Here is a 26257-nt window from a genome sequence, read left to right as displayed (position 1 = left end):
TTCATGAGGTCCATGAACACAGCTGATGTGTTAGTTAATCCAAACGGCATAACCATAAACTCACAATGACCGTAATGCGTTCTAAAAGCAGTCTTCGGAATATCATCCTCCTTCACTCGCATTTGATGATACCCAGAACGTAAATCAATCTTCGAATAAACTGATGAACCTTGCAGTTGATCAAATAAGTCGTCAATTCTCGGTAGTGGATAACGGTTCTTGATGGTAAGTTTGTTCAAATCTCTGAATGTACCATCCTTCTTTTTGACAAATAGAACGGGAGCTCCCCATGGTGATGTGCTTAGTTGAATGAAACTACGCTATAAAAGTTCTTGTAATTGGCTCTGGAGTTCCTTCATTTCACTGGGTGCGAGTCGGTATGGAGCACGAGCTATTGGTGCAGCTCCTGGTACAAGGTCTACTTGAAATTCAACGAATCGGTGTGGAGGTAGTCCTGGTAATTCTTTCGGAAATACATCGGGAAATTCTTTTGCGACGGGAACATCATTGATGTTCTTTTCTTCGGTTTGTACTTTCTTGACGTGTGCTAGAACAGTATAGTAACCTTTTCTTATTAGATTTTGCGCATTTAAATTACTAATAAGATTTAGCTTCGCGTTGCTCTTTTCTCCGTACACCATTAAGGGTTTTCCTTTTTCTCGTACAATGCGAATTGCATTTTTGTAACGTACGATCTCTGCTCTCTCCTTTTTCAACCAGTCCATGCCAATTATCACATCAAAACTCCCTAACTCTACTGGTATCAAATCAATCTTAAATGTTTCACTAACCAGTTTAATTTCTTGATTCCGACATATTTTATCTACTGTAATTAATTTACCATTTGCTAATTCGAGTAAAAATTTATTATCCAAAAGCGTCAATAGACAACTTAATTTAGCACAAAAATCTCTACTCATATAGCTTCTATCCGCACCCGAATCAAATAAAACATAAGCAGATTTATTGTCAATAAAAAACGTACCCGTAACAAGCTCCGGGTCTTCCTGCGCTTCTGCCGCATTAATATTGAAAACTCTTCCGTGGCCTTGTCCATTAGTATTCCCTTTATTTGGGCAATTTCTAATAATGTGGCCCGGTTTTCCACATCCATGACAAACTACAGCGGCATTATTTGTTCTGACATTATTTGTTCCTTTAATTCTGTTATTCATCGGTCCGTAGACCTCACACTTCATCACACCATGACCATTTCTATTACAATTGGTATAAAATGTTGTGCAGAACACATTCAGATGGTACTCTTCACACCTTTGACATGGCTGTTTCTGCTTCTTGTTGTTATAGGAATTGTTGTTGTTGTTGTGGTTGTTATGGTTATTGGAATGATTGTTGTAGTTGTTGTTGTTGTTGGGACATTTGTTGTGGTTGCTATGGTGGTTATTGTAGTTGTTGCTGGAATTGCGATTGTTGTTGTTGCGATTGATGTTGCGGTTGTTGGGATAGTTGTTGCGATTGATGTTGTGATTGTTGTTATTGAATTGGTGACTCTTGTCACTGTTTTCCTCCCACTTTCTCTTGACTTGTTTCATGTTGGCCTCTTCGGCCGCCTGCTCTTTAATTCTTCCCTCAATCTGGTTTATGAGTTTGTGAGCCATTCGACTTGCCTTTTGTATGAAGGCGGGCTCGTGTGAACTCACACCTTCTTGAATCCTTTCTGGTAACCCTTTTACAAATGCGTCGATCTTCTCTTCTTCATCTTCGAACACTCTTGGACACAATAGGCACAACTCTGTGAATCTTTGTTCGTACGTGGTAATGTCGAATCCTTGCGCTCGTAATCCTCTAAGCTCTACCTTGAGCTTATTGACCTCGTTTCTGGGACGGTACTTGGACGACCCGGAAATTTCCGACCAAATTTAAACTTGATTTTTTTTTATGATTCTGACACGATAAGCAAAGTCTGTAATGTTGAGTCTCAAAATGTTTGAACTATTTCCTTGCATTCATCTGACCTTCAACCATTTTCGACGATTCACGAACAATTAATTGTAAATAAGATATGTGTGTATATATGTAAATAATAATTTGAAATATAATTTGAAGTATTATATGTTGTTGTTATTAAAAAAAATTAATTAAATAAAAAAATAGGATATTATAATAATTATTATTTAATATATATCTCTATATATAAATAATGTATATTAAAAAATAAATATTAGATGATTATAAGACTCGTTTGATGCTTCGACTAATATTAAGCAAGTTAAATTCAAACTTATGTAATTTTAAAATAAACGGTGATACGAAAATGAGTAATATAAATTTTAGGCTTATTAAAAATGTATTTAAGAACTATTTGTTGAATTTTAAAACTTTTTATATTTTACTTGGGATTGGGGGTGAATAATAAATGTAATTTTTATTTAATATTTAATGATCGAATTTTATACCATAATGACCAAAATAAATAAATATAGTTAATTTAAAATTTTGGAATTTTTAGGAACACGTTTATACGTTAACTGTTTAGCAATGGACACGATATAATCTTCGGGGGGAAACTATCGGTACAAGGAGCCAAGAAGTGTGGCTGCTGACTATTGTGTGCATGTTATAATTCATTTAATATTATTATTATTATTATTATTATAATATTATTATTAATAACATAATATGTACTGTAAATTCAATTGTGTGATTATATATGTATGTATTATGCATAGAGATTGATGAATCTTGAATTGAACACCTTACACAACCACACTCACCATCGATGTACATCATCCCTTCTTCTCTATTACTTTGTCAATCATCACCACCATCCCTCATCACCCTACATTGCCACTAGATAACCACCATGAAACCATCACTACTCATTCACCACCATCATCATCTTTAAAAGTTATATTTTTTTATTTTCGTCTCTGCTCCTTGTGAAACCTAAACCGTCACAACCCATATCACCACACAACCGACTGCACCTGCTTGTTCCTAGTCCCTGTTCGATCAACCCCAAGAACAACCATAACCACCATCACTCAAACTCAAGTAAACTACTATGTATGTTTCGGTTTCATCCACGACAAACCTAACCATCTCTACCACAATGAAACTCATGAACACACATACACAAACTTGTTTCCTTGTTTTGTTACTGGATTTATGTTTCTACTCGGTTTTAACATCTAGATTACTTGTTGATGCTCTAGGTCGAAATCCTTAAACTTAATAACCAAACACCACTTCATCACAACCATTACAACGACCACACCATCTTCGACCACCTTCCACACATCACCCTCCTCCACAGTCGACAATCACTACTGTAACTATCATCACCACCATCAAACGCCCTCATTAACAAAATTAATATGGGTTGTTACCTTGATCGATCAACAACCCGTCTGTGGATTCAGTTTATTTTATGTTTAACAACGAACATTTTTTTAAAACTATTCTCACCTGCATCACCTTTGGGTTCTTGATTATTCTGCACCTTGCTCGATATTTTTTTCTATCTCGAACCACCTCCACTATGCTACTGCTATTTATGTCAAACGAAAACGATGGAACTAGGCTGCTATAGTTTTCGGTTGAAACCGTTCCATCAAACCCATCTCAAACCACGAACCACTACTTTCATGTTTCTGTTTTCGTGCTATCACCATGACCGTCAACCCACCATAACATCTTCACTCAAATACGTGAATACCCACTTGCTTTTGTCAGACCCATTTGAGACCCAAACCAAAACACATTTGAGACTTGTCATGCGTACTGTTCCAGTTATTTCTATTACTAGTGGTGTTATTCGAATTTTAAAATGAAAAAGGAAATGAAACTGATTGCAAGTGGTTTGAATCCGCACATGACACCCATTTGTTTCATAAAGACAAAACTATAATCAATCAGTGGAATAATTGAAACAAGATAACGGGCTTCTAATCCATACATATATATATTTTTTTTAATTGGGCCGAATATTATGATTGGGCTGCATACTTAATTGTGTTGTTAGTCCAAGATCCAATTAGTATTTTTTTGCTAAGGCCGCTGCTATTCAAGTCTTGTTTCCATTTTTTTTTTGTTTCTATTGAAGTTTAAAAACTTGAAGTTGAGGAAGGATTGGAATTTTAACAATTGTGGGAGTGTTATTGTTAATCATGATGAATAAGATGATGAAGTAATGACGAATGGTGATGATAGATGATTGTGTCTTATGATGAAGATTATAATGATGATTATGGTTTGTGAGTAATGGCGATAAAGATGATGATTAATTTGAAAAATGATGAGTTAATTATGTTATATGATTCCATGATGATACGGGTGTGATGATGGATATTATGTTGATGATAGTAATAAGAAAATGATGATAGTAATTACTTGACATAGGTGTACGTAGTAGATTATGATGATGATGTTAGATGATGATGACATGATGATACTGAGTAATCATAATGATAAAAGACGTGAGTTAACAAATGATGATGTTATTATTTAGATTATGATGATGATACAGGATGTTGATGATGGGGATGACCATGTAGACGTAAGAATTGATGGTGATAGTTTAGATGATGATCGTGATGATAACAAAGATTGATGATAATGAGGTGATGAAATGAATCACGATGAAGATGATGAGTTAGGATAGGGATGATAATGATATAAGAATAATGATGATATTAGATCATGATAATAATGATGTAATGATAAGTGTTTGATGAAGATGAACTAGTTAATCATGCGGGTTAGTACCAAAACAAATCTTTGGTTCATTGGTTTAAAGGTGTTAACGGGACGTCGCGGGTTCAAACCCGGACTTGGGCATTTTTTTAAGGGTTACTTCTTTGAGGTTCGTGAATCCGAGGCCAACCTTGCATTGTTCAGTTCTGTCGTATGCATATTTTTACTACAAAATATTGTATGGTGAGTTCATTTGATTCCCTTTTACTCTTTACATTTTTGGGACTGAGAATACATGCGCTGTTTTTACAACTGCTTTATTAAATGCTTTTGAAATATATTTTGAACTGCGAATACATGAAATGCTTTTATAAATGTTTGACAAGATAGATACAAGTAAAACATTCCTCAAATGAATTATGTGGACATGATAATTGCCACCGTTGAATTATGTGGACATGATAATTGCCACTGTTGAATTATGTGGACATGATAATTGCCACCGTTGAATTATGTAGACATGATAATTGCCACCGTTGAATTATGTGGACATGATAATTGCCACCAATTGATGTGAATGTTATGTATTGAGAGAATGATTTTTATACACAGGTTATGTGTATTAGTTTTTGTGCACGAGATATGTGTACGGTTACTAAGATTTATGAAAAAGGATTTTGTACACGAGAAAGGTGTACTGTATTTAAAAGATATTGCATCTACATTACAGGTGGGTATAGGATTCCGGCCCATTTGTACCATGCAGCATTTAAATCTTGTGGTCTATCAAAATGATGAATTTTATTGTTTTATGATAAACTTATGAACTCACCAACCTTTTGGTTGACACTTGAAAGCATGTTTATTCTCAGGTATGAAAGAAACCTTCCGCTGTGTGTTTGCTCATTTTAAAGACATTATTTGGAGTCGATCATCGCAATGGGACCAGATGTTGGTGACTTCGTCCAGATGGATTAGGACGGGATATGACATATGGTATAAGAGCGGTGGTCTTAGCGAACCAGGTCTTGTATTAGTGTGTCTAACTGATAGTTGTTTAGATGCATTAGTGGGTCTGGACTTCGACCGTGTCTGCATGTCAAAACTTTTGCTTATCACTTAGTGTAAAAAAAAAATTTATTTGCTTATCATCCTTAAAGTCTAGACACATCTTACTGCCTATATTGCCTAGATAGTGTATAGACAAAACTCATATCTTAGCATATCTGCTAATTCATATCTTAGCGTATCTGTTACTGTTACCTTTGCCTGACAGCTTTCGAAATTTCTCCGTAATTTGTGAAATCTTTATGCTATATATAAGTATTCTATGTAGTTAGAATATCATCTAATATTCTAAAATCATTTCATATCGAAAAACTCTTTACTCAATCGTACGAAATGGAACTCGCCACTAGTGCAAGTTCTTCGGAATCCGACAGCTATTCCGACATAGATGTTCACCAAAGCTCCGAAAGCAACGTCACCGGAATGGATCAACCAATTAGTCATCACCAATTCTGGATGAATTAGGAATGGGTTCGTAGTTGACTTAATCAATGGAGACGAGAAGAAGGCGATACTTTCCATCAACCGAATTCACCTCTTGACAAATAACCTGAAGCACTTACCAGCGAACCATTCCAAACACCATTTTCACACTCATTTCCAGTGTATCTCACCACGATTATATTCTATCAAAAATTCTAAACCTTATTCATTCACTCGTTCCTACCGAAAATCATCCAGGAGTAATAGCAGAAGTCAACGAGCTTCGCACCCGAGTTGTAGCCTTGAAAAATATGGTGCAAAATTTACCAGCTTCAGCAACATCACCGGCACCAACAGTACCATCAATAACAGCACCAGTACCATCAAGAATCCATGCCTCAACATCTTATTCTGTACCTCGAGTATAATCATCGTTCTACGTGACGTTCTACATTATTTATCTTCGTTCGACATGATGATTATGTAATCTCCAATGTTTTAGAGATTATGTATTCTAATTCTAACCGAAAAGCAAATGAGTTTAATGTTATATTAACTCATTAAATCCATAATTACATCTGAAGAAAATATATATGTATATATGTTTTCATAAAGATTGTAAATAAAAATTCTTTTGTACAAACTGTTATTGGTGAAAATATTTTAACGGTTAGGTAATACCCGAGGAATATTTAGATTTCACATTAATAAATTACACTGTACATTATTCGAAGCTGATTCAACAGTCATTCACTATCCTACTTACAACCACCGATATACGTATCCGTTCACCGCAGAATAACCATTTTTATTCAATTTCATATTTGGATTTTGATTTACCAGAATCCAACAAGTGGCATAATGAAGAAAACATTGGACAAAATTAAATTTGTTAGAAACAAACAAATTAACTATGAGAAATTTTATTAAGAATCCACGCTAACTGTTCCTAGCTAACTGTTCCTAGCTAACTGATTACATTTTATTTATCGCAATTTAATTATCGCAATTTATATTTTCGCAATTTTATTTATCATCATTTAATTTCTGTTATTTATTTTACGCACTTTAAATATCGGGACACGTATACAAGGTTTTGACATATCATATCGACGCATCTATATATATTATTTGGAATAACCATAGACACTCTATATGCAGTAATGATCGAGTTAGCTATACAGGGTTGAGGTTGATTCTATAATAATATATATACTTTGAGTTGTGATCGAGTATGAGAAACGGGTCACGACATGTATTAATTAATTCGAATATTATATATTAAACTATATATGAATTGTTGAATTACTAATTGTGGACTAATGACATTGGACAATTAAAATGAATTAAAATATTGATTATAACATATGAAACTAAACCTTTCTTCAAGTTTGCCACTTGATTTCATCTTAAACCTCATTTGTATCTTGACGATTACAATCTGCGTTCAAATTTTTCATGATTCTTGAAAACACCTCAATCGAGAGGATGAACCAACCGCACTTAATCTACGGAAGAAAAGATTGATGCATATGGTTATGCACCTGAAAAACTCTCGGAACCTGAGTAAACGTTTAACACATATCTGTGCTAGCTCCTTTGGCATTATTATTATCAAAAATAACCTTGTAATTCTTTTCAAAGTAGAAAATTTTGTCACAGCTCCAGCAAATCAACTTCGACTTTCATCCGGATTAGCTTTATTATAACCTTGATTTATACGTTACCCTATATGTTATTGTTATCGGAGAACCGTTTATATTCCACTACAGTAGCAGTAAACTTACCAACAACTTCATTACTCATTGACTTAAGTCTCTCCGAAGAACTATTATATTTGTTCATTAAAAACCTGCCTTCAAAGAATCCAAACAATTCAGTATCTGCTGAAGTCATTAACGAGTACATTGCTCCTGACTATACACTTTTACGAACAAATCTTCATCACCATTCAACGATATTAGAAACTCTAAGATATCATCATATCTTTCATTATAAATATCTTCAATATTTCTGAAGATATCTTCATAAATATTCTCGTCCGATATTAATTATCTCTCCGCGCTATCTGTGTTATATCAAAAAAGGAAACTGTTTTAGTTTCTATATTCTGTAAATCTTCGATTTTAAAATATGAATGTTTTTGAAGTAGTGTTGGAAATTGATGCATGAGTTAGTATAATATAATGACACTTGATCAACGTGATTATATTACAGTAAGTCATGCTGAGTTTCTATTGGAACGTGATGATTCACAGACCATAACGTCATCATGTGCCATGTTACATGACTTTTACATTCTACCTAATCCCCGAACATATCAAGAACATATTTTCTTGATAGTCCTATCTTTTCCCTTGAATTCTGTTAATTTGACAAGTCAGATTGTACTATTACCATTTCTTCTTAGAACATAAACTATGTTCATTCCGAAATTCATACCTACGAATTCTGGACCATTATTCGCTTGACTTAAAGTCGAGAAGAGAAAACAAAAGTTTGAATTGAGGGAGAAAGAATAGAAGGTGTAAGCTGTGAAAATAAGGAAATGAAGAGGGTAGATTTATAGTGAAATATCCAACAGAGAAATCAAAACAGATTATCGCATTTAATCAAAGAGGATCTTAATTTCCTTAAATTCCGAAGAATCATATCTTATAGATTTCAAAGATTTTCTTTAAATTCCTTGAATTTCGGAAATTAATCGTGACTACGTCACCGGTGAAGACAAACCTGCATTTATTCATTTCACTCTTTTATGATAGCTTCACTCGAACTCTTCACATAAATGAATTATTTTATCTATATTACTCACTGATGATAAAAACTCTAATTTCTAGCTCGTATGCGTCATGAAAACATACTTATTGTCAGCCATGACCATTCCAATCAAATTTCGGGACGAAATTTCTTTAACGGGTAGGTACTGTGACGACCCGGAAATTTCCGACCAAATTTAAACTTGATTTTTTTTATGATTCTGACACGATAAGCAAAGTCTTTAATGTTGAGTCTCAAAATGTTTGAACTATTTCCTTGCATTCATCTGACCTTCGACCATTTTCGACGATTCACGAATAATTAATTGTAAATAAGATATGTGTGTATATATGTAAATAATAATTTGAAATATAATTTGAAGTATTATATGTTGTTGTTATTAAAAAATTAATAAAATAAAAAAATAGGATATTATAATAATTATTATTTAAAATATATCTCTATATATAAATAATGTATATTAAAAAATAAATATTAAATGATTATAATACTCGTTTGATACTTCGACTGATATTAAGCAAGTTAAATTCAAACTTATGTAATTTTAAAATAAACGGTGATACGAAAATGAGTAATATAAATTTTAGGCTTATTAAAAATGTATTTAAGAACTATTTGTTGAATTTTAAAACTTTTTATATTTTACTTGGGATTGGGGGTGAATAATAAATGTAATTTTTATTTAATATTTAATGATCAAATTTTATACCATAATGACTAAAATAAATAAATATAATTAATTTAAAATTTTGGGATTTTTAGGAACACGTTTATACGTTAACTGTTTAGCAATGGACACGATATAATCTTCGGGGGGAAACTGTCGGTACAAGGAGCCAAGAAGTGTGGCTGCTGACTATTGTGTGCATGTTATAATTCATTTAATATTATTATAATTATTATAATATTATTATTAATATCATAATATGTACTGTAAATTCGATTGTGTGATTATATATGTATGTATTATGCATAGAGATTGATGAATCTTGAATTGAACACCTTATACAACCACACTCACCATCGATGTACATCATCCCTTCTTCTCTATTACTTCGGCAATCATCACCACCATCCCTCATCACCCTACACCGCCACTAGATAACCACCATGAAACCATCACTACTCGTTCACCACCATCATCATCTTTAAAAGTTATACTTTTTTATTTTCGTCTCTGCTCCTTGTGACACCTAAACCGCCACAACCCATATCACCACACAACCGACTGCACCTGCTTGTTCCTAGTCCCTGTTCGATCACAACCATTACAACGACTACACCATCTTCGGCCAACTTCCACACATCACCCTAGTCCACAGTCGACAATCACCACTGCAACTCTCATCATCACCATCAAACGCCCTCATTAACAAAATTAATATGGGTTGTTACCTTGATCGATCAACAACCCTTCTGTGGATTCAATTTCTTTTATGTTTAACAACGAACATTTTTTTTTAAAACTATTCTCACCTGCATCACCTTCGGGTTCTTGATTATTCTGCACCTTGCTCGATATTTTTTTTCTATCTTGAACCACCTCCAATATGCTACTGCTATTTATGTCAAACGAAAATGATGGAACTAGGCTGCTATAGTTTTTGGTTGAAACCGTTCCATCAAACCCATCTCAAACCACGAACCACTACTTTCATGTTTTTGTTTTCGTGCTATCACCATGACCGTCAACCCACCATAACACCTTCACTCAAATACGTGAATACCCACTTGCTTTTGTGTAACAAACCGACTTTTTCCGTTTGCTATCGTTAGTTGTCCGTTAAGTATTTAACGGTGGTTACTTAGACTTGTGTGTTTAATTAAATTAAATACATACTTAATAGAGAAATGTTTGAATTAATATGTTATATTAATTTACGATTTATTTTGGATAGCGAAAGAACTAGAAAATGTTACGATTAAGTTTATAGTCTAGAAGACTTTTCAGTTTACGGAACTCAGAAAAACGACATAATAATTATTTTCGATAATTATTGACTTTAAGAAAATTATTTTTAATTTATTATTTATTTAATGAATTAAACTCAGTGATTGCGTTTCAACAACTAGTTAACATTCCGGAGACCCGGTACGGTTAACGGCACTCGAAATAAACCACGCGCGTACCAAGATTTAAGCAAAAACGAGCCCAGACACCCATAAAAGGGCCATTCGGCCGAACCCTTCCCCAACTCCCCTTGTTGGACTTATTTTGGACCTATGCTTTGTTACTAGTGGCCCTTTAGTGTAATTAGGCCCTAACCTAAGTATAAAAGGAAAATTAGAAAGCTAGGAGCCTCATAATTCCCCTAAATCAATCGACATCTCCCTCTCCCTCCCCTCTCTTGGCCGTCAGCCTTCAACACACACACACACACACACATTCAAAACTCAAAATTAGAAGAAAGCTTGTACATGAACGTTGTTCCAATCGTCGTTCTCTACGCGTTAGTGTATTCGATTCAATCGTTTGAGGTATAATTTGTAACCCTAATTTTATTAATTCAGTTTTTTTTATCAATTACATAGTGTATTAGATTCTAGTGCTCAATTAATGGTGTCTAGTGTTGTTAATTGTTGATTGATTGCGTAATTAACGTTGTTTGATTGAAAAACGAATTTGTTTATTGATGATCTGATTAAATTGTTATGAGATCTGACTTTTTAATATGTTTAATTAGAAAGATATCGAAAATTTATTAATTTTAAACTCCGATATTGCGTAATTTCGTTATCGTATGCTCAAGTTATGCGTAATCGAAGTTTACGTTAGGGTTTGCATGAAATCCGAATTTTCTGAGTTGCATGCTATGTGTTTTAGCTTATTAAAGTTGTGCTACTGTATTCCTTGTGAAAAGTTATGCAATTTAGACTAAAGATTTGCGTTAAAAGGTTATGTAATGCTTCCGATATGATTAAACGAAGTTTTAGTTCGTAAAGAATGCTGAATCTGTTTTTAAGTTTACATAAAAATTGCTAGAATGAACTAGGAATTGTTTTAGACTTTTAGATTCTGGAATATGTTACTTTAGATGTTCCTTGACATGTTTCATTTGTATGCGAACTTATAAGAACGTGATTTTCCATGAGTTATATGCTAATCTTTGTGATATGTTCAATTGATGTTCAAAAACTGATGAGTCTGTAATGTTTTGCAAATCTGTACGAATTGGCTAAAGCAATGCTTCTGATTATTTTATCACTTAAATTTTGAGATGTCTTCAGATGAACCAATCATCCGTTCGTTAAAATCTATTTTCTATATTTTATGAAAAATGATTAAAAAATGACGCGCGAGCAGAATTTTCTGTAATGAACCTGGACTTGAGCCTTTCTGATATTGGACTTTTATTTATCATATGAGGCCCTGGACAGACTTTTTGGAATTGATTTTAAGTCTAGTTAAGATCTGGAGTTGATCATAATTTTATGAATTATGTGCTATGCGCTATGAGTGTATTTCTTTACGACGTATGATTTTCGAAGGTTTACTTTAAGATGTGGAAAATGCGATTTACTAAATTACGAGCGATAACATGTTATATGACTTAAGTATGATTCGTTGACTATGTTTGCATGACTTACTGAGATGTTTGACTTTAGTTGACCTATTTGACCGAGTTGACTTTTGGTTTGACTTTGGTTGACTTTCGTTGACTTGCTTGGATTAGTTGACTTTTACTTGTTTGTTGAGTCAGTCTGAGCACTAGGACTTTACGTACACTATGGGTTGACTAAGTTTGACCTATTAGTGTATACTTAAGATGATTTACTTATTTAGGTTGCGTTGTTCAGTCGAGAGTGTTCGACTACAGTACAGTTTGCTAAGATCTTTACGAGTGCTTTTGCTAAGGTGAGTCTACAGTCCCTACTACGTTTTTACAGGGATGAGATGCATGCTTTTTACAAATGTTTTACGTGTTTGGCACAAGTAACTTACTAAGAATATACATATGAGTTAAGATAAAAAAATCCCTTAGCTTGATTTTATTAGTTACTTTGTAAGCTCGACTTACAGGGACGGTACCGTTAGGTTTGACAAACCTCACCGCAACGTTAAACAGGTGCTTATGTAGTTGTTACACGTACACTTGATCGGTGTATCGCCAGTATAGGGTAAATGAAAGACGTGGGCTCGGCCTACGCAAAGGTTAAAGTTTTATAATCAAGTGCTCATGATAATGTATACTTTTCCTATGATGTTTTCCAAGAAAATCTTGTGGCCTAACTTACGAAATGATTTACTAAACCTGTAGATTCAATCAACGTTTTTTGTTGATGTTTTGCATGTTTCATCTCAGGTACATAGAGCTAGTGCTTCCGCTTTATTTGAAGTTATGTGTTGTTTGCTGCTAGAACTGGACGGCGTCCAGCATGATTTCTATTTTTATTTCAAGAACAAATATTCGCATTTAAACAATTTTCTCTGATGTTTTGGGTTCATATACTTTAGTCATTGATGTCAAATGTTTCTAGTTATATTTTCTTAAATAAATGACTTGTTTTCATGATTAATGCGAATACTTTTCGGAAACATCTCATATAGAGGGCGTGACCGCTAAACTGTGGGACCAGGAGTTAATATTCCATTAGTGGATTCTGACGGGGTATTACATTTGGTATCAGAGCAGATCGATTACCTAGGACTAGGCTGCATTAGAGAGTCAAACGTTAGGACAACTAGTGCGTCTAGACTATAACCGTAGACTCGTTAAGTTGCATGAACCCTAATAGATGAAATTGCTATGATTACTTGGTATCTAATATGATATGATTACTAAGTGACTAACTTTATGTTTTCTTTGAGTGCAAGATGACTTCTTCTAATCCTATCATTCTTACCGACTTCGACACGGAATCCGAGGAAACCGTGCAAGCGCAAGGAAACACGATACTCGAGTTTGTGGATGATACTGAATCGGAACCTGAGATGGAGACCGAGCATGAGAATGAGCCTAAAGGAAAGGAACCTGCAGAGGATTCCGGAGAAGAATCGGAACCCGAATCCGAATCCGAACCTGATGTACCCGATTCACCCTAAACACCTTTTGTTAAACCTGATTATGTTAACCCCTATGGACCGAGAGGCCACCGTAGGATACCGAAACGACCTGCTCGGCGTAATAACCCATTTTATAAGAGTTTTCGTTATGATAATCAATCACTTGAGATGTAACGCCGTTTTCATCCCTATGATGCTTCTACGTCTACTCCTAAGCCTAGGACCTCCACTGCTGCTACTAATAACAACAACCCAAATGATCTCACCGTGCGAGTTGAAAATTTGGAGAAAATGGTCGAGTACTTGTTGAAGGAACTCCAGAAACGCAAATAGAGATCACTCGACTAGATTGTTCCACGCAATCAAACATTATTTGATTATTACTGTTTATTATATGATGTTCACACATACATTATTAGTTGTGGCTTTGCTTATGTGGTTTTACTTATGACATGAGGAATATGTTACTTTTACTGGTTATGCATGAATTTTGGAACAAGAAGTTTATTTCTTTAAGTGTTGGTTTACTAATGGCAATTTGTGTTAGTGATAATGTTACTAGTGTACATTGTTCTTACTACTGCTACTACTAAACGTTATGTATCGTTATTATATATCACTAGTGCTACTAGAATCGCTACGATTTAATATTAGTTACTATGCATCATTCCGTTGCAAGTATATTTTATATGTCGATTTCATTGACACTAACCGAATGTGTTATCTTGACCAGAAAGATAATGCTGCCCAAGCCAGTTTCCCAAGCTGATGTTCGTCGATGGATTTCCGAAGGAATAACCGAAGCTGTGGCAGAACTCCAAAACGGAACTAATAGTAACAATGTGAACGCTACAAATCAGCGAAATCAAGATACGACTAATACTCAAAACAATGGACAAGTAGGGTGTACGTACAAGAATTTCTTGAGTTGTGAACCACACTCGTTTAATGGCACCGAAGGTCCAGTTGGTTTGACTCATTGGTTTGAGAAGCTTGAGTTAGTTTTCCGTATCTGTGGTTGTAGAGAGACGGATAAAACAAAGTTTGCGTCTAGTAAGCTATCTGATGGTGCGTTGACATGGTGGAATACCTATGCAAACTCAGTAGGTATGGATCAAGCATTTGAGACCTCATGGGAGGATTTGAAACGATGAATGTTCGCAGAGTATTGTCCCTACGCCGAAACTATTAAGATGGAGCGAGAACTCCAAAACCTAAAGCTAGTGGGTACTGATTTGACTAGTTACAATAAGAGATTCTTTGAACTTACCCTTATGTGTCCACATATGGTTACTCCCGAACATCACAAGATCACTCTTTATGCGAACGGTTTGACCGAGAAGATTCAAAGTGGTGTAACTACTTCGAAGCCGAGAACTATACAAGAAGCTGTTGAGATGGCTAGTGAGTTAATCGATCAGGCCTAACAGCGAGGAAAGACTCCTGCCTCAAATGAGACTAAAACTCATGATAACAAGAGGAAATAGAATAATAACAATAACTCAGGGAAGAATTATAATCAGCAGCCCTTTAAGAAACAAGATACTGCTAAGATTAATGTTGCAATCCCAAATTCTAATTCTGGTTATAAGGGAAAGTTCCCATTGTGTGCTAAGTGTAATAGGCATCATCCAGGGGATTGTTTGAAAAAGTGTGATAAGTGAAAGAGGAATGGACATTTGGCTACCGAGTGTAAGACTGGTACGAATATGTGTTATGGGTGCGGAAAAGAAGGTCATTTCCTAAAGGATTGCCCAACTGCTAGTAAGACTAATGAACCTGCAAGAGGAAGGGCTTTCAATATTAACTCCAGTGAAGCTCGTGATGATCCTAAGCTAGTCACGGGTACGTTTCGTCTCGATAATCAACATGTTTTTGTACTTTTCTATTCCGGAGCTGATAGAAGCTTTGTGTCTAGAGATTTTTGCCATAATCTTAAAAATGCTGTATCATCATTTGAAAATTTATATTCTATAGAACTAGGAAATGGTAATCTAATGAGTGCGGATAAGGTTAACCGTGATTGTACTTTGACTTTGGCTGGAATGTCATTTAAGATAGATGTGATACCTATTAAGCTAGGAAGTTTCGACCTTGTGGTTGGAATGGATTGGTTAGCTGAGAATAGAGCCAACATTGTCTATCATCAGAAAGCGATTCGTATTCTTGTTGTTGAAGGTGAACCTTTAATGGTGTATAGAGAGCGAAGCAATACGCCGTTACTTTTTATTAATTGTTTGAAGGTGCAAAAACACATGAGGAAGGGTTGTCTTGCTATGTTAGTTCATGTAAGTAAAACTGAATCTTAAGGCAAGAAACTCGAAGATGTGGCCATTGTTAGAGAATTTCCCGATGTTTTTCCAGATGAGTTACCTGGATTACCTCCGCATAGAGACGTAGAGTTCCAGATTGATTTAGTTCCCGGAGTGGCACCAGTAGTGCGTGCGCTGTATAGACTTGCACCACCCGAATTACAAGAATTGTCTAGTCAACTGCAAGAGTTTTTAGATAAAGGATTCATTCGACTGAGCTCATCACTGTGGGGAGCTCCAGTACTGTTTGTGAAGAAGAAGAATGGATCTATGAGACTCTGTATTGACTATAGAGAGTTGAATAAGTTGACTATCAAGAATAGATATTCGTTGTCGAGGATTGATGACTTGTTTGATCAATTGCAAGGATCAGCATGTTATTCTAAAATCGATCTAAGGTCAGGTTATCATCAAATGAGAGTGAAGGAATCAGATATACCGAAGACAGCGTTTAGGACACGCTATGGTCAGCATGAATTTACAGTAATACCGTTTGGATTGACAAATGCACCGGCTGTGTTCATGGATCTCATGAACCGTGTGTGTAAGCCATATCTAGACAAGTTTGTTATAGTATTTATCGATGATATATTGGTATATTCTAAAAGTGAGAAAGAACATAAACAACATCTCCGTTTGTTATTAGAGATGCTCAGGAAGGAGCAGTTATACGCGAAGTTTTCAAAATGTGACTTTTGGTTGCGAGAACTGCAATTCTTGGGTCATATTGTAGGTGTCAATGGTATTCAAGTTGATCCTGCAAAGATAGAGACAGTGAAGAAATGGGAGACTCCTAATTCGCCAACTCAGATACGATAATTTTTAGGTCTTGCTGGTTACTATAGGAGATTCATTGAGGGATTTTCTACTATTGCCCGACCGTTAACAGCTTTGACTCACAAGGGTAAGAAGTATGAGTGGATAGAATTGCATGAGACTGCATTTCAGTTGTTAAAGGAGAAGTTAACGACTGCGCCGATTTTGTTTTTACCCGAAGGAACCGAGGATTTAGTAGTTTACTGCGATGCTTCACGGCAAGGTTATGGTTGTGTGTTAATGCAACGTACGAAAGTGATTGCATATGCATCCCGACAATTGAAGATACACGAATTGAATTATACGACTCATGATCTAGAACTTGGTGCTGTAGTTTTTGCATTGAAGATGTGGAGACACTATTTGTATGGTACGAAGTTCACTGTATTCACGGATCACAAGAGTTTGAAACATATTTTTGATCAGAAATAGCTTAATATGAGACAGAGACGTTGGATTGAGTTGTTAAACGATTACGACTGTGACATTAGCTATCATCCTGGTAAGGCTAATGTAGTGGCAGATGCTTTGAGTAGGAAGGAGAGAATTAAGCCTATTCGAGTTAGAGCATTGAACTTGACTATTCGAAGGAACCTTACTTCCCAGATATGTGACGCACAGCTAGAAGCGTTGAAAGAAGAGAATGTTGCTACCGAATCACTTCGAGGAATTGATAAGAAGTTTGTTACTCGAGATGATGGAACCCGGTATTTTATCGACAGAATATGGGTACCGAAATTTGGCGGATTAAGGGAGCTAGTTGTAACGTCCTCCCAATAGGGTCTGGAAGGAACGTCACTAATATCAAAACATACCAACATATTATAATAAATGAGAACAATACTAAATGATGAATTTAACTTTAATGAGTACGCAGCGGAAAATTTAATGTCGTTACAATGACAGGAATAACAATATCGTAAATGTTCACATGCAGAAGTAATAAATGCGATATCTCTTGATCCTATGTCCAAGTAGCATCACATAAGCGGTAAGTATAAGAGCTTGAATCAAACAGCACCTGAGACAAAACATGCTAAAGTGTCAACCAAAAAGGTTGAGTGAAGTTCATAGGTTTAACAAAAGTTTGACCGTTGTTTTAGACCACAAGATTTAGTTTGTAAGGTTGATCTCCTGCAGGATCAAAAAGTTATGCCAATGTGTGATATTTAGACTAAACGTTCAAGTTTTGCCCCATGACAAGTTGTGTCTGTCCTTGTCGGTTTAATTTCATTATTAAGTAATACAATGACTTGGTCAAATGTATCGGGGACGTTACTCCCGATAGGCCTACCCCCAATAATTAAGCATGCCGCAGCAATTAAAAATATCACTGTAGGGACTTAGTCGGACATAGCCGGGTATAGCATAGTTTAACAGTTTGGTACTTGTGTCTAAAGTGTAAAAAGTAAAAACAGCATGTGTCTCACCCCAAGTAAAAGTAAGTAAGTTTGCTAGCAATAAAGAGGGGCTATGAATTCACCTTAGTAAGTAGAAAGAGAGTTATTCCTCGGAATAAAGAGTTGAACGAGTGAGCAGGAAAGTCAACCTATTGACATTTAAGAGTAGTTAAGTGTTTTGCCCATGTTTAAGTTTAAGTATGTGTTTAAGTATAGTTTGTTTTACTAAGTTTCTATTCCTAGCAAGTTACTATTTTTATAAAGTTTCCATTTTTAGAAAGTTTCTTATTTTACTAAGTTTCTATGACTAGAGAGTTTCTAGTTTTACCAGTGTTTTCCATTTTAGGATAATTGCCGTATTAGATTAGCTTCCAATCACCCCTTTCCCTTCGAATGGCTAATTTAGATCTAGGGGCTTGAGCCATAGGACCCTTTAAATCGGAAATCCAAACCCTCTGCCTAGAATCTCATAGAAACCATTCGTCAAGAAAGTTCGAAGATCTATACATCTCTAATACATATCCCAAAATGTTTTTATGTTACAATATAAGTAGTAGGTTATAGGTGCTAGTAACAGTAATAGTGTATACATGTTATTTATTTTATTTTTAATTGCATATAATTTATAACATTATTTACATGTTTCGGTAAAAATAATAACCGAAGTAAAAAGTAAAAAGTAAAAAGTAAAAAGTAAAAAAAATAAAAAGTAAGAAAAGAATACTTACTAGTAGTAATTCTTCAAAGAGAGAATGAGAGAAATTTTGGTGTGAGTTTGAATGAGAAATGAGGGGTATTTATACTTGAAAAAATTAGGTAAAAAGAATAAAATAATTAAAAGAAAAAGAAATATTTTAATTCTTAATGGGATTTTAAAATTAAAAAGTATTAAATGTTAGGTCATGGGATAATGCACAAAATAAAATACTAATAAAAGTAGTTTTTCCATTACAATTTTTAATTAAAAAGTAATTTATTTATTTATTTATTTATTTATTTTTTTATTTATTTTAAGGATTTTTTTATATAAATAAACAAATTGATTTAATGCTTTTCTAAGAATATTTGTCAATAATATTTTATTTTTTTTTATTTAATTAATAAATACAAATTTTGCATAAAAATAATAAATAATTCGGTATTTTGTATTTTTAATAATAATTATGATTTTAATTATTAAACTATAGTTTTAGTAAGTTTGTAAATATTATTACATTTATATATAATTAGATTTATTATATAGTTAAATATATAATACATTAACTAAATAATAAAAGTGATACAAAGTTTATATACTTAGTTAAATTATGTCAAATTATATAAATTAATAATATATTATTTATTTAAGCGTACATTGTTGACTAAAAATTACTATTCGGTCAATATTTAATTGTATATAACAACCCTTAATACATATAGTCAGACATATAACCCTAGGGTTAATTCAGTAAATTTAGAAGTCGAAAAGTGAGGGTTGTTACAGTACCTCCCCGTTAATAAAAACTTCGTCCCGAAGTTTTAGGTAGACTTCTCGGATGCATCAGCGGTTGAGAAGAGATGGGGATATTTCTGTTTCATTTGGTCTTCACGTTCCCAGGTATACTCGGGGCCTCGTCTTGAATTTCAACGGATCTTAACAATAGGTATGGTGCTTTGTTTTAAGCGTTTAGCAGATCAGTCCATGACTTCTACGGGTTCCTCTATGAAGTGCATTTTATCATCAATGCGAATGTCATCCAAAGGAATAACGAGAGTGTCATCAGCGAGACACTTTTTAAGATTCGAGACATGAAATACGTTGTGTACGCTGCTAAGTTCAGCAGGTAATTCTAATCGATAAGCCACGGGTCCGATCCTTTCAGTAATCTTGAAGGGTCCAACAAAACGCGGACTTAGTTTGCTTCATTTACCAAAACGAACGATGCCTTTCCAAGGGGATACTTTCAACATGACTTTGTCACCAACTTAGAATTCCAAATCTTTCCGACCTTTATTAGCATAGCTCTTCTGTCGACTGCGGGCAGTTTCTATTCGTTTCTTAATCTGAACTATCTTTTCGGTTGTCTCGTGTATGATTTCAGGACCAGTTAACTGTCTGTCCTCTAATTCATCCCAGCACAGTGGGGATCTACATTTTCGTCCGTATAAGGCCTCAAAAGGTGCAGCCTTAATACTTGAGTGGTAACTATTATTGTAAGAGAATTCAACCAAAGGCAAATGTCTATCCCAGCCTTTGCCGAAGTCGATAACACAAGCGCGAAGCATATCTTCCAATGTTTGACTGGTTCGTTCACTTTGACCATCGGTTTGCGGATGATAAGCAGTACTCATGTCAAGTTGAGTTCCAAGAGCAGTTTGTAAGGATTTCCAGAATCTGGAAGTGAATCTACTGTCGCGATCGGATATGATTGATATAGGAACACCATGACGAGAGACAATTTCTTTGATATACAGCTGTGACAATCTCTCCATCTTGTCGGTCTCCTTGATCGGTAAGAAATGAGCAGATTTAGTAAGATGATCTACTATGACCCATATAGTATCATTGCCACTAGAAGTCTTGGGCAATTTAGTAATAAAGTCCATAGCGATACATTCCCACTTCCACTGCGGAATATCGGGTTGTGTCAACAGACCAGAAGGCTTTTGATGTTCAGCCTTGACTTTCAAACAAGTGAGACACTTACTAACATAAGTAGCAATGTCGGCTTTCATATTAGGCCACCAGTAGAATTCCTTCACATCGTGGTACATCTTACTGAAACCCGGATGAATAGAATACCTAGTCTTATGCGCTTCATCCAAGACTAGTTCATGGAGATTACCGAAGCGAGGAACCCAAATTCTGTTGCCAAAGTACCGTGTACCATTAGATTTCACTTGGAGTTGGTTCTCGAAACCGATAGGTCCTTCACCTTCGATAAGTGTTGGTTTAATAGCTTCCAGTTGAGCTTCGCAGATTCGTGATATAAGATTTGATTTGATTTTCAGGTTTAAGGCACGAACACGTTTAACATCGTCTTTTCGACTAAGGGCATCAGCAACTACGTTTGCCTTGCCAGGATGATATTCCATCTTACAGTCATAATCGTTCAATAACTCGAGCCATCGGCTTTGCCTCATATTCAGCTGTTTTTGATCAAAGATGTGTCGAAGACTTTTATGGTCAGTGTACACCGTAAACTGGGTACCATATAGATAATGTCTCCATATCTTTAATGCAAATACCACGGCACCTAACTCAAGGTCGTGTGTGGTATAGTTCTCCTCGTATTTCTTCAACTGTCTAGATGCGTAGGCAATAACCTTTTCACGTTGCATTAAAACACAACCAAAGCCTTGCTTTGAGGCATCGCAGTAAACAACAAAATCGTCAGTACCTTCAGATAAAGATAGAATCGGGGCTGTGGTCAACTTCTCTTTCATAATCTTGAAAGTAGATTCCTGTTCTTCGGACCACTCAAACTTCTTCCCTTTTTGAGTTAGCTTCGTAAGAGGTTTGGCAAGAAGGGAAAAATCTTTTATGAATCTCCGATAATAACCGGCAAGTCCCAAAAATTGACGAATATGCTTCGCAGTCTTTGGTATCTCCCAGTTCTGGATAGCGGTAATCTTAGCTGGATCGACATGTATTCCATTACTATCAACAACGTGTCCGAGGAATTGTACGGTTTTGAGCCAAAACTCGCACTTAGAAAACTTAGCGTAGAGTTGTTCCTTTCGTAAGAGTTCAAGAATCACGCGCAGATGTTGCTCATGTTCCTTCTCACTCTTGGAGTAGATCAAAATGTCATCAATGAAAACAATGACGAATTTATCGAGATAAGGTTTGCAGACACGGTTCATGAGATCCATGAAAACGGCAGGGGCATTGGTCAAACCAAAAGGCATGACACAGAATTCATAGTGCCCATAACGAGTGCGAAAAGCAGTCTTAGGAATATCAGATTCCTTGACTCTAAGTTGGTGATATCCGGACCTCGAATCAATCTTTGAATAAACACTTGACCCTTGAAGTTGGTCGAATAGATCATCAATACGTGGCAACGGATAACGGTTCTTGATAGTAAGCTTGTTAAGTTCGTGGTAATCAATGTACATCCTTAACGTACCATCCTTCTTTTTAACAAATAGAATAGGAGCTCCCCATGGGGACGAGCTTGGACGAATGAAACCTTTATCCAATAGTTCTTGGAGCTGGTTGGAAAGTTCCTTCATTTCGGAAGGTGCTAAACGGTATGGTGCTTTAGCAATAGGAGCAGCACCGGGAGCTAAATCAATTTGAAATTCAACTTGTCGAGGAGGTGGAAGACCAGGAAGATCTTCGGGAAACACATCGGGATAGTCTCTAACCACTGGTACATCTTCAATACGCTTCTCTTCCGATTCGATCAGCTTAACGTGGGCTAGAATGGTTGGATAACCTTTCATAAGGTATTTGCGGGTTTTGATATAGGAGATGATATTGAGATTAGAACCACTCTTTTCACCTTGGATGATGAGAGTATCTCCATTCCCCAATGGAACATTAACAGTTTTATCGTAACACATGATAGCAGCATGTAATGGATGTAACCAATCCATACCAACTATGACATTAAAACTTCCGAGTTTGACCGGCAAAAGGTCTATCTTAAATTCTTTATCGTCTAAGATTAGGTTGCAGTTTTTATAGATTTTATCGACTTGCATGACCTTTCCATTGGCTACTGATAATGCTAAAAATGAACATATATTTCATAGCATTATTCCTCAAGAAAGACAAGCTTTTAGTTGCAATTGTTCTATTTAAAAGTGATATTCGTTTAAATAATAAAAGGTGAAGACAAAAGACAGATTCGACGAATTGAAGACGCAAACGACCAAAAAGCTCAAAAGTACAAAATACAATCAAAGAGGTTCCAATTATTGATAAGAAACGTCTCGAAATTACAAGAGTACAAGATTCAAAACGCAAAGTACAAGATATTAAATTGTACGCAAGGACGTTCGAAAATCCGGAACCGGGACATGAGTCAACTCTTAACGCTCGACGCAACGGACTAAAAATTACAAGTTAACTATGTATATAAATATAATATAATATATAATTAATTATATTAATTATATATATATTATATTTATAAATAAAACCGTCGGCAAGAAAGACTCCAAAAGGGACTGAGCTGTAATTTCAATCTCCGCGACTCGCGGAGTTTGAAGGCAAAATTGGCCGCGAGTCGCGGAGCCCTAAGTTCTGAAACTCCCTATAAAGCCAACCGAATTCTGAGCATTTTTCATCATCTTTTTCTTCTCCTCATTCATACGTAAAATATATATATATATATATATATATATATATATATATATATATATATATATATATATATATATATATATATATATATATATATATATATATATATATATATATAATTTATATTTTAATTTTAATTATAATTCTAATAATAAGGGTATGTTAGCAAATGTTGTAAGGGTGTAAGTCGAAATTCTGTCCGTGTAACGCTACGCTATTTTTAATCATTGTAAGTTATGTTCAACCTTTTTAATTTAATGTCTCGTAGCTAAGTTATTATTATGCTTATTTAATCCGAAGTAATCATGATGTTGGGCTAATTACTAAAATTGGGTAATTGGGCTTTGTACCATAATTGGGGTTTGGACAAAAGAACGACACTTGTGGAAATTAGACTATGGGCTATTAATGGGTTTTATATTAACTAAACAATACCTTGTTAATTTAATATACAAACTTATAATTTGACGTATTTATATATAACCACATATGCTTGACTGGGTACGGTGGGCGGGATATCTATAAATACCAATAATTATTCATTTTACCGGATACGGAACTGGATTAATAGTTAATAAACTTGTTGAAACAGGGGTGAATTACATTCAAGGGTAATTGGTGTAATTGTTAACAAAGTAGTAAAACCTTAGTTTACACGCAGTCGATAACCTGGTGTATTCATTAAACAAAGTATTAAAACCTTGTTACAATTCGAATCCCCAATTAGTTGGAATATTTAACTTCGGGAATAAGAATAATTTGACGAAGGCTTTCGCTCTTTATATTTATGACTGATGGACTATTATGGACAAATCCGTATGGACATATTAAATAATCCAGGACAAAGGACAATTAACCCATGGGCATAAAACTAAAATCAACACGTCAAACATCATGATTACAGAAGTTTAAATAAGCATAATTCTTTTATTTCATATTTAATTTCCTTTATTTTATATTTAATTGCACTTCTAATTATCGCATTTTTATTGTTATTGTATTTAATTGCACTTTTAATTATCGTACTTTTTAATTATCGCAAGTTTATTTTATCACATTTTTATTATTCGCAATTTCATTATCGTTATTTACTTGCCGCTTTAATTTAAGTCTTGTATTTATTTTTAATATTTTACATTTGGTTTTAACTGCGACTAAAGTTTTAAAATCGACAAACCGGTCATTAAACGATAAAAACCCCCCCTTATAATAATAATATTACTTATATATATATATTTGTATTTTTATAAAAGTAAACTAATATAGCGTTAAGCTTTGTTTAAAAAGATTCCATGTGGAACGAACCGGACTTACTAAAAACTACACTACTGTACGATTAGGTACACTACCTATAAGTGTTGTAGCAAAGTTTAAGTATATCCATTTTATAAATAAATAAATATCTTGTGTAAAAATGTATCGTATTTAATAGTATTTCCTAGTAAAAATATAAGCTATTTTATATATACCTCGCACGACATCAAGTATTTTTGGCGCCACTGCCGGGGAACAGTCTTAAAAGCCGGAAGCGCAACGCTATATATATATAAAAAAAAGATTTTTAGTTTACTTTTATTAAAATTTGTTTTTATAAAAATACGTTTTAAATATTCAAAAATATAAAAAGAAAAACAAAAATTTATATATTTTTAAGAGTTTGTTAAAAGTTTTATAAGTTTCTTTATTTTTATTTTAGTTTATAAAAATATAAGTTTTATTTAAATATCTTTTATTTATATTAAAACAGAAAATTAGAAAACATAAAAAAAAAACGCGTAAAATTTCAAACTGCTCCAGAGTTGAATTTCTGAACCCCGCGACTCGCGGGGTTTGCTGCCTTGAAAACCGCAACTCGCGGAGTAATTCTGACACGCGACAGAAACCCTAAACTGCATTTATTACGGATAATTATTAATTATAATTGTTATTAACCCTAATTATTATTATTATTATAATTAGTTTTATTTTAATTTAAGTTTTATTTAATTTATATTTTAGTTTATTAAGTTTAATTAAATTGTAAAATTAATAGTTTTAATAAATAATTAATATAAAAATAATATTTTTATAAAAATTGTACTTTTTACAACTTTTTGTATATTTTTATATTTTGTCCCTTTTTAATCGTTTTAGCGTAATATTTGTATTTTTAGCTCATATTTAGTTTTAAATTTAGTTTTTGCCATAGTTATTTTTACTTCTAGATTTTTAGGCTTTGTCGTAGAATTCCTTAAGTGCTTTTTCTTTAGACTAAGATTTAAGTGCTTTAGAATTTTGCGACGCCTTTTTAAGTTTTAGTTTCTTTTTAAGTTATTTCCATTTGGGATTTAGTTTTTCCTGTAAGCTTTAATATTTTTAGACACCCAATACCTATGTATCAATTATCATTCCAATTAGTAATCTCAATTTGGGATTATAATTTTAAGTTAGTTGTAGTAATAAGGTTAGGTTAGTCAAGTGTTTTTAAGTTTTATAAGTTTCTTTTATTTTTCCGTCACCT

The sequence above is a fragment of the Rutidosis leptorrhynchoides genome, chromosome 2 (assembly GCF_046630445.1).
Source record: "Rutidosis leptorrhynchoides isolate AG116_Rl617_1_P2 chromosome 2, CSIRO_AGI_Rlap_v1, whole genome shotgun sequence".
In the NCBI taxonomy this organism is placed as follows: domain Eukaryota; kingdom Viridiplantae; phylum Streptophyta; class Magnoliopsida; order Asterales; family Asteraceae; genus Rutidosis; species Rutidosis leptorrhynchoides.
The sequence above is the reverse complement of the archived record's forward strand: the minus strand, read 5'-3'. Positions refer to the sequence as shown.